At 34.3% G+C, this 11,171-nt stretch overlaps 1 long non-coding RNA gene across 1 annotated transcript; it reads right to left on the bottom strand.

Annotated features, from left to right (window-relative positions):
- Positions 1 to 5,020: 5,020 nt before the first annotated feature.
- Positions 5,021 to 7,219, bottom strand: LOC125268432. Its single transcript, XR_007184879.1, has 4 exons — positions 6,805 to 7,219; positions 6,298 to 6,388; positions 5,897 to 5,971; positions 5,021 to 5,357 (listed from the first exon to the last, which is right to left on the bottom strand). It is a non-coding gene; the product is annotated as an uncharacterized LOC125268432 (long non-coding RNA).
- Positions 7,220 to 11,171: the final 3,952 nt, after the last annotated feature.

Here is an 11,171-nt window from a genome sequence, read left to right as displayed (position 1 = left end):
AATATTCTTATAAAGTGAGCATTTTTATCAGGTTCCTGTTTTAAATAGAACTGCCATTAAAGTTAAATTACTGAACCTAAACATAGAAACCTTGTAAAGATGCACATTTTATAAGAAAATTTCAGATGGCACTTGGAGGCTTTTGCATCTGAAGTCTACACAGACACATACATAACACGCACACAAGATTTTGAAGTTTGGGACTAGTAAGGAGGATATGAAGTTTCTTATGTTTAGAAAGGCTATGTTTATCAGATAAAATACAGTAAAAACAATTGTAAAAATGTAATTTTATTTAAATATTTAAGAATGGTATGGATTCCAGTGGTGATAATCCTTTGATAAGAAATGTTAAAAACATCAGAACGATTTCTGAAGGATCATGTGACACTGAAGACCGTATAATGAAGCTTAAAATTCAGCTTTGATCACAGGAATAAATTACATTTTAAAATATGTTCAAAAAGAAAAGTTTTTTTTAATTTGTAATAAAATTGAGCCATTTTACTGTTTTACTGCATTTGATTTAATAAATGGAGTCTTGATCATATTTATACTCAACAATATAAACTAAATATCTTGCTGTATCATAAAAGTTATCTTGCTGTCTAGATGCATTTCTGTACTTTATATTCAATCTTCTTCAAATGAGAGTATTGAATAGCAAGTGTCTCGCGGGAAGTGAATTCGGATTCTCTGTTTCAGGGCATGCGATTGGCTGTTCGCTGCTGATGTCACACTTTCAAGTGCGCGCGCTCCAAGAACTCCAGTTCAAATCCCAAGTCGACGGATGGACGGAGTTTGATCGGCGTCATGGTACCAGCAAAGCATGCATGTCTTGGTTTCGTGAACTTGACTAAATCCCGTGATCTTGACTGTGTGTTGCACTGCCATCCTCGTACAGGCTCCTTCTGTGATTCACCAAAGCGCGTCTGAATTCAAGCTGGAAACGGCCTGCGCTCGGTCTGTCCCAGGGTGTCATTGTCACTCACGAAGGTAACGTTAATCATGTTTAACACGACCTGTTAGCTGTGCATGTTAACAAATAGTGGGTCTTGCATGGTCTAATGACCATCATATGTTTAGTGCTTGTGTAACTTAATCCGTCTGTGAAAAATGTGAGTACACTCGATAACGTCCGCTATGGTTTCGGATACCAAATACTTAAAGTGCTCTGTTTGATGGCATAAAATGGCGATTTTTGCATTCGGCACAAGTGTTAATTAGAGCAGCACTTCAATTTTTTACACGTTACTTTTCTCTGCGCTGAGCTCCAGCCACAATTAAACACACTTGAAGTAGCTGTGTAGAGGCAAGTTGGAGCTAAACTCTGCAGGACAGCGGCCTTCAAGGACCGAGTTTGGACACGTATGGTCTAACCAATCAGTATTGAGCAAAGCAACGCTTTAGATTTTCCCGCCCCCCGCGGATGTTGTCAGTCACAGCTGTTGTGAGGAACGGAAAAAAACGCGCCTATAAAAACTTGTAGGCATTTTGTTTTAATTACGACGTTTGTGTTGGCGATTATTTATTGTCTGTGTATAGAGTCTGGGAACGTGACGTCAGCGACGCATTGCATTCTGGGACTTTAGGTCACCGTCAGTACAGTAGAGACTGGGAAATAGTGGAGGAAGATGTTAAAATTTATATTATACAGTTAAAAACATATTAGAATGGTGAACGCTGGCTGTGTTATGAACTATCTGCATATACTGACCAGCGTGGAAAACGGATGTGAAATGAAGCGCACCCAGCTAACATCAGACCAGTGGGCCACTGGCGGCCCACCAGTGGCAAAGTGGGCGGCCCACCGGCGGACACCGCCAGCGGTGCGCTGACGTTTTGCTCATCGTTATTCCAGCGGACCACCGGCGGCAGCCGCCACTTTTCCGACGGTGGTCCGCTATTGAGCCGCTGGTTTATAATAAAGGTTTTCTGGCGGCCCGCGGTCGGTCCACGGTTTATAATCAGTTCCTTATATTAACCACTGTCCTTCCACACTATAATGAATCAATGTACACCACTCTCAATAGCAGTTGCAAATTTATTTTTAAATACATTTTCAATGAACAGATCAAATAAATACATACATTTATTCATTTATCAGATGTTTTATCCAACGTGACTATTAGTCAACTAAATTAGGAGCATTAAATTCACATTTATTTCTAAATTAACCTTGGTTTTACCACAGCATTTGCAGTAAAAACAACAAAATGAACCATGGTTTTACCACAACTATGGTTTATCTATGATTGTTGTGGTAAAACCATAACTACAGAACGCATGGTTTCAAAACCTATGGTTACCTAATATGGTCGTGATAACCATACTTTTACTCTAGTATTACTGTAATATTACAATAGTAGAACCATGTTTTGAAAAGAAAAAAAAACATAGTTGCTACAGTTTACCATAGTAAAACCATATAGTACTTTTTACAATATGTAAAGCAGCTTTACAGAAAATGCATGTTCAAGATTATACAATAGCAAAATATCCTTTAATCAGCCAGAGGAATGTCAATATGACAATAGCTCTAAGATGAAATCAATTTAAAATTGTGTGTTTAAGTCATGTTCAGTTAAACAGACAAAAGGATGTTATCTTCAACATTTTTAAAGGGCAAGTTTGCAGATTTTCAACACACTTTGTATTGTTACAATGTTGGTATTTTCACATATATGTGAATGGAGAATGTTTAATCTTTCTCTGAGTAACATGTACTGAGATATATGGAAGCTTGTTTCCGCCATGAAATAAAAATAAAGTAATTGCAAATTTTTATCTCGCAATTCTGAGAAAAAGTCGGAATTGTGAGATAAAAATTTGCAATTACTTTTTTATTTTTATTTCATTTAAATATCACAATTGCGAGTTATAAAGTCAGAATTGCATAATATAAAGTCAGAATTGCGAGTTAAAGTCAGAATTGTGAAATATAAAGTCAGAATTGTGAAATATAAAGTCAGAATTGTGTTATAGTCAGAATTGCGAGTTATAAAGTCAGAATTGCGTGTTATAAAGTCAGAATTGAGTGATATAAAGTCAGAATTGCGTGTTATAAAGTCAGAATTGCGTGTTATAAAGTCAGAATTGCGAGATATAAAGTCAGAATTGTGTGTTATAGTCAGAATTGCGTGTTAGAAAGTCAGAATTGAGTGATATAAAGTCAGAATTGCGAGAGATAAAGTCAGAATTGTGTGTTATAGTCAGAATTGCGTGTTAGAAAGTCAGAATTGAGTGATATAAAGTCAGAATTGTGATATAAAGTCAGAATTGAGTGATATAAAGTCAGAATTGAGTGATATAAAGTCAGAATTGCGATATAAAGTCAGAATTGTGAGATATAAAGTCAGAATTGTGAGTTATAAAGTCAGAATTGCGTGATAGAAAGTCGCAATTACCTAGGGCTGCACGATTTATCGCTATTAAGTTAAAATTAAATTGCACACGATCTGGCAAAGGCTGCAATTATTTTTTGCGCAGCGCATATTGTGCGATAAATCGTGCAGCCCTACAAGTACCTTCTTTTATTTAGTGATGGAAACAAGCTTCCATAGAGATATCCCTGTTATATATATCCCGAGATATAAAGTCAGAATTGTGTGTTATAGTCAGAATTGCGTGTTAGAAAGTCAGAATTGAGTGATATAAAGTCAGAATTGCGAGATATAAAGTCAGAATTGTGTGTTAGTCAGAATTGCGTGTTAGAAAGTCAGAATTGAGTGATATAAAGTCAGAATTGTGATATAAAGTCAGAATTGAGTGATATAAAGTCAGAATTGCGTGTTATAAAGTCAGAATTGAGTGATATAAAGTCAGAATTGCGATATAAAGTCAGAATTGTGAGATATAAAGTCAGAATTGTGAGTTATAAAGTCAGAATTGCGTGATAGAAAGTCGCAATTACCTAGGGCTGCACGATTTATCGCTATTAAGTTAAAATTAAATTGCACACGATCTGGCAAAGGCTGCAATTATTTTTTGCGCAGCGCATATTGTGCGATAAATCGTGCAGCCCTACAAGTACCTTCTTTTATTTAGTGATGGAAACAAGCTTCCATAGAGATATCCCTGTTATATATATCCCAAGATATAAAGTCAGAATTGTGTGTTATAGTCAGAATTGCGTGTTAGAAAGTCAGAATTGAGTGATATAAAGTCAGAATTGCGAGATATAAAGTCAGAATTGTGTGTTATAGTCAGAATTGCGTGTTAGAAAGTCAGAATTGAGTGATATAAAGTCAGAATTGAGTGATATAAAGTCAGAATTGCGTGTTATAAAGTCAGAATTGAGTGATATAAAGTCAGAATTGCGATATAAAGTCAGAATTGTGAGATATAAAGTCAGAATTGTGAGTTATAAAGTCAGAATTGCGTGATAGAAAGTCGCAATTACCTAGGGCTGCACGATTTATCGCTATTAAGTTAAAATTAAATTGCGCACGATCTGGCAAAGGCTGCAATTATTTTTTGCGCAGCGCATATTGTGCGATAAATCGTGCAGCCCTACAAGTACCTTCTTTTATTTAGTGATGGAAACAAGCTTCCATAGAGATATCCCTGTTTATTTGTCAGCAAAACTGTCATGCAAACCTTCCCTTTGAGACACTTGCCCGGTTTCACAGACAAGGCTTAAAGGGTTAGTTCACCCAAAAATATAATTTCTGTCATTATTTACTCACCCTCATGTCATTCCACACCTGTAAGACCTTTATTCATCTTCAGAACACAAATTAATATATTTTTGATGAAATCCGAGGGAATACAGTTGTTCGATCTTAATGCTATGAAGCGACGAGAATACTTTTTGAACCACTGTAGTAACGTTGACTATTTTAACCATGTTTTCAACTACCTTTCTGGATGTCAAAAGGTGCAATGACTTTGCTGCCTACGTGTGGATCAGATACCCTCGGATTTCTTCAAAAATATCTTAATTTATGTTCTGAAGATGATTAAAGTTCTTACAGGTTTGGAATGGTGGGTTTGGAACGACAAGAGGGTGAGTAATTAAAGACAAATGTAATTTTGGAGTGAACTAACCCTTTAACTGAAAGCATATCTTAAAATATGTCAGTGTAATAGTTTTGTGTCAAGATGCACAACAGTAATGTTTTTTATTTTTTTCTAAAGCATGTTTAAAAAAGCTACTTAAATGTCCTAATTTAACTAAAACCTAATCCTGACTTAATCTAAGCCCTGTCTGTGAACCCGGACCAATGATTACAATACAAGGATAATATCTGTTAGTTTTGTATGTCCATCTATAGTTTCCATCAACTGAAGTCTTCACAAGTGAGGCTGAATCCAAACTGGAGCTGCTGTAACTTCTAGTAACCTTGCTGGGGATCCTGAGATAGAAAGAGTAACAGGAGAAAGATTAGCTAACTACCTCCTTTAATGGACTTTGATATGATGATTTGTTGCTCAAGAAACATTTCTGATTATCATCAGTGCTGAAAACAGCTGTGCTGATTAATATTGTTGTGAAAACTGTTTTAACAGTATAAACCAATTTTTATTATTTTTCCCCACAGGATTTGTTGATCCCAAACCTTTTTTTAAGAAATTCACATTTGTATTCAGTAAGTATGCATTAAATTGACCAAAAGTGATAGTTAATATTTCTGTTTAAAAAAATGTTGTTTTTTTTTAACTTTCTATTCATCAAAGAATCCTGAAAAAAAAGTGAAGCAGCACAACTGCTTTCAACATTGATAATAATCAGAAATGTTTCTTGAGCATCAAATCATCATATTAGAATTATTTCTGAAGGATCATGTGACAATGAATGCAGCCTTTGTGAGCAGAAGATACTTGTTAAAAACATTACAAATCTTATCGACCCCACACTTTTGAACATTAGTGTATGTTTAGAGGGTTTACTTACTAGTCATGTGGTCCGACAGGAACTTTTTTATCTGCTCCAACTCTGCTATGGTGCAGAGCGTCAGCAGGGAAGTATCTAGGAACATAAACAATTAGTCACAGAGCCAACAATATTATTATTCAATGCCAGGTTTATTAAAAGAAATGAAGCTACAGCAGAAAAAGAAGAAAATGCATAAAATAACAGAATTTATGTTTTTAGGTTTACTTATTCATCAAATATTGCTCATACAGTGTCACTTACATTTTGGATGTCAAAGCCTTCTTAAAACAAATTAAATAAATAAGAAATGTAAATTTGACAAAATAAAAAAGAAGAAAATAACAGATTCATGGTATAGGTGAAAATTATTGTGGGAAAAAAATTTATATGGAGTTATTTGGTGAGTTTCCTCAGCTCACCTGTGTTTCCTTCTTCTGTCAGCAGGTTCCTTCAGAAATGTTGAAATCTTCGGAGCTTCCCCTCTGTTGTAGAGGGGTTATTTTGTCTTTGCTGAAATCACAGAACAATATCAATATTTGTTTACCATGAGAGCACAAAACGCTTTTGAAAACTTGTGCTTCATGCAAGTTATGTCACCGATTAACACTAGGCTACATTTACATTTATAAATTAGCCAGCTTCTAATCACCTGACAGCAAAACCTTTATAAAACTATCAAAACCTCTCATCTACACATAAAGTTGTGATTAAAAGCCTAAACTATCATAAACAAATCAATCGATAGAGTTAGCATAAGTTACCTCTTCTGAAAACGGGATGCTAACGGAGATGCTAACGGAGATTTTCGAAGACACTAAACTGTTTCTATAAAGTAAATATTCAACATAAGTGTGTCAATTACATGTTAGATAAGTGTCAAGAACAGTTGTGTGTATTATTTGTGTGATTTTAGCGACTAAACTCACCTGAAAGAAGTGAAAACAACAGCGAGAGACTGCTGTTTTTGCTGCTTGTCAGTTGTTGTTTCTCCGTTTCCATGGCAACTCTGCGCCGCTCCAGGTGTTTGAAAGCGGTTCGAATGTTCGGCGCGCGCACGCATTAAAACGCGTCACAGTCATGCAGCACTTACATAAATAAACATCTAGAATTAAAACATTACATAAAAAAAATCTAATTAATATTACATCATGAATTTAAAATAAATTTTGTAGTTTTATGACCCGATCATAGGAGCAAAATGCCACCCCAGCACGTGATAGTGGGACAATTGTGGCACTTTTATAACTTCATAATTGTATAACTTAAACTTTTATAACTTAATTATTTATTGTTGTTTTTACAAACATTTAACCACATTATTTTATTTGAAAGCGTGCTCATAGGCAGTTATACCAAGCTTTTGATATATTAGTCAATAGTTTTTATTCAGTGCTTTCATATTATTTTTAACTGCAAAGATAATATAAAATAAATACACACTTATCAAAAAAGATGTCATGTAAGTGCTCAGTAGAAACTGGACCGACTATCAATTTGCCACTGGTGTACCAACGGTGGTCCAGCAGCGGCAAGCCGCTGGTGGCGTGCCACCCAAAAAACGCTGGCAGACCGATGGCATTTTCAGATCGGTCGGCTTGCCGATGGTGTGCCGACGGTGGTCCGACCGTGTCTAGCCGCTGACTTTGTGCCGCCCAAAAAACGCTGGCGGACCGCCAGGTCATTGTTAGCTGGGCAATTTTGTCCCATTTTCGGGACATTCTTAAACGCTTAATGTGGCGTAATGTAAACATCATACTAATAGCCCAAAATTTGAACGCAACGCGTTTAATTTAACGTTAAACGCTTTCCTCCCATAGAAACTATGTACAGCAAAGCAGATGAGCCCAGAATATGAACAAAATGCGTCTTAGCCTATTACACAGTCACTGTCCATTAAGCGTTTTCTTTATGGGAGGAAAATGCGTGTAAATGTGTTGCGTTCATATTCTGGGCTTATCTGCTTTTCTGTACACAGTAAACACCAAACTAATAAAGCATACTAAGTTTAGTTTGTTAATAACACTGTTTTAGTAAATTAAGCCACGCTATGCATTTTCACATTATGCGTTAGAATGTCCCTCATTTTCTGCCTTCCAGCTTAGAAACGACATAATGGTGAAAGTGAAACTCAATGAAAATAAACTTGAACAAAATGTGGCTTTGTCATTTGTATTTACAGATTAATAACTTCTGATCCACTTGAATATGTAAGTGCTCACGCCATTAATAAAGTACGAAAACACGTTTAGAACTGTCATTTGTGATATAGCTCGTTGCGATCACTCTCCGTGTTCATAAAGCAACACCTCTGATTCATTGTTCAGCTTGTCTCGGTAAGAAGTTATGTATTTATTCTATTTAGGTCCAGTAAAACTTACTTGGTGTAGCGACTCCACAATATAATTAATTTCAGAGCTGCATTACAGATGGTCATGCTCTTATGTTATCCCTTAATGTTTTAACATGAAGAAATCAGGGCTATATGATGATATGCTGGCTGAGATCAATCTATATTGTGTTTATTATTTTATCTGGCAGATATATCGGTGCCATTTAGTTATTAAAAACTGCAATAGAGAAATCACTTTGGTCCTGTTTGTGGTCCGATAGGAGGCGGCAGTGTGATTTCTATGCGTGTCCTGGCCACAAGACTGGGCGATCGAATGAACACAAGAGATTCAAATATTAGTCCATTTATTCTAAGCAAGTGCAAGCAGCTCTCAAAAAAACATATTAACGTAAATAGTCGTTTTCTCATCTGGTGATTTGTATTTGTTGTCATTGTACGCTCCTGAGCGTGACCTAAAACATGGCGGCGACTACCCAGAATGCAATGCGCAGTGACGTAGTTTGCCAAGCTCTATACATGCATTTATAATACTTATTTCGAATATAATTAAACTTCAAGATATCAAAAGGCTGATTAATACTGTATACATATACTTACCAACAACTCGCCGAACTGAAGACAAACTACAAACAAACTTAAAGCCGACTAATAATGAACTAGAAAAACAACAAAGTAAAAAAACGTGTAACGACTGAACAGGAACGTAATATATACAGTTGGAGCTATTTACAGGTTATTAATGTGGGAAAATTAATCAAAAAAAGTTGAGAGTACAGTAGGCTGAGGAAATCACAACGGTCATCTGATACAAATTATAACGGTCATCGGATATATATAGTATACGGTCACGTGACATTCATTCATTAATTCTGTTTAATTATTTATTTTTTTAGTATATATATATATATATATATATATATATATATATATATATATATATATATATATATTAATTTTTTTATTATATATAATATATTAGTTTTATCACCATTATGTCAAAGACATTTTAAAATGTATGTATTATGGCTTTATTCTTTTTACTAGCATAAATTTTATTAAACAATTTTATTTTTTTCCCCAAAAAATTTTTATACCCTACGGGTCAAAAGTTTGGAAACATTACTTTTTTTTTTTTTTTTTTATGTTTTTGAACGAAGTCTCTTATGCTCATTAAGGCTGCATTTATTTCATAATAAATACAGAAAAAACAAAAATATTGTGAAATATTAATACAACTTAAAATTATGGTTTTCTATTTTAATATACTTTAAAATCTAATTTATTCCTGTGATGGTAAAGCTGAATTTTCAGCATCATTACTCCAGTCTTCAGTGTCACATGATCCTTCAGAAATCATTCTAATATGCTGATTTGATACTCAGTTATTATCAATGTTGGAAACGGTTGTGTTGCTTTAATATTTTTTTGGAACCTGTGATACTTTTTTCAGGATTCATTGATGAATAAAAGGTTAAAAACAGCATTTATTCAAAATATAAATCTTTTCTAACAATATAAATCTTTACTATCACTTTTTATCAATTTAACACATACGTGCTGAATAAAAGAATACATTTCTTTAAAAAACAAAACAAAATTACTGACCCCAAACTTTTGAACGGTAGTGTATATTGTTACAAAAGATTTCTTTTTTTAAATAAATGCTGATATTTTTTAACTTTTTAATCAAAGAATCCTGAAAAAGTATCACAGGTTATAAAATAATATTAAGCAGCACAACTGTTTCCAACATTGATGATAAATCAGCATATTAGAATGATTTCTGAAGGATCATGTGACACTGAAGACTGTAGTAATGATGCTGAAAATTCGGCTTTGATCACAGGAATAAATTATATTAAGTATATTAAAATTGAAAACCGTAATTTTAATTTTTAGTAATATTTCACAATATTATTGTTTTTCCTGTATTTATTATGAAATAAATGCAGCCTTAATGAGCATAAGAGACTTGAAAACATTAAAAATAATGTTTCCAAACTTTTGACTGGTAGTGTAGATTAATCCTAAAAAAGAAAATATGAAAATATATTTTAAAATGTACATTTTTATAATTTTTTTTTTTTTTTTTTTTTTTTTAAATCACTTCCCCCGATTTAAATGCCACACAATTTAAGTGGAACACAATGCAGTTGAGTTTGGTCTTGATAGCCCTTTCTTTTGCTTATGATGATGAATGTTTAAAAAAATGTTTACAGTTTAATGGAAGTTACACCCATAGTTTGTGCAAAGCGCTGTGAGGTGTAGGAAAAAGTTGGACAAACCTATGGAAATTATGAAAGATGGTAGCCTAAAAACATATTTAATATAAATATAAATGGAAAACAAACTGCCATAGCTTCATAACAAAAAGTAATCATGCTGTAATTATATTCATTTGTTTTATTAATGTTTATTTACAGTGCATTTTATTCTGCTTACCTGACTCGCGCAGAATTCTGTCCTGTTTGGTTTCCATCATCCAGACACTCTGGCAACTGGGCTGTGTATGGAGGCCACCATTTTCTCCCACAAACTCCACTCTCAGGTAATTTTTATTGTTTTGCTGAAACAGCGTTGTGTGTTTTATCCACAGATCTGCTCAAAGTCGCACTGGATTTTCTCCTCATTGTAAGGTTGAGAGGTCCATCTATCACTCTTTTCCATGTTTGTAGAGTTAGTTCGTGGAGTAAATATATAGGCTGTAGTGTTGTTACAATACTGGAATTTCTAACTTCAATACGATACCTTGAAAAGTACCGATATTCGATACCATTTTTGATTCCACGGGGGGAAATGTATACACTGTTATAGATTTTGATTTATTTATTTATTTTTTGTCTGTCCATCTATTAAAATTCTAGGCGATCAAAAACCACAGACTGTATAAAACCCAACCGCTAGATGTCAGTGTTATCTTAGAACGTAAACTGACGTGGAACC

This window comes from Megalobrama amblycephala, linkage group LG5 (assembly GCF_018812025.1).
Source record: "Megalobrama amblycephala isolate DHTTF-2021 linkage group LG5, ASM1881202v1, whole genome shotgun sequence".
NCBI classification, from domain to species: Eukaryota; Metazoa; Chordata; class Actinopteri; order Cypriniformes; family Xenocyprididae; genus Megalobrama; species Megalobrama amblycephala.
The sequence above is the reverse complement of the archived record's forward strand: the minus strand, read 5'-3'. Positions and strand labels throughout refer to the sequence as shown.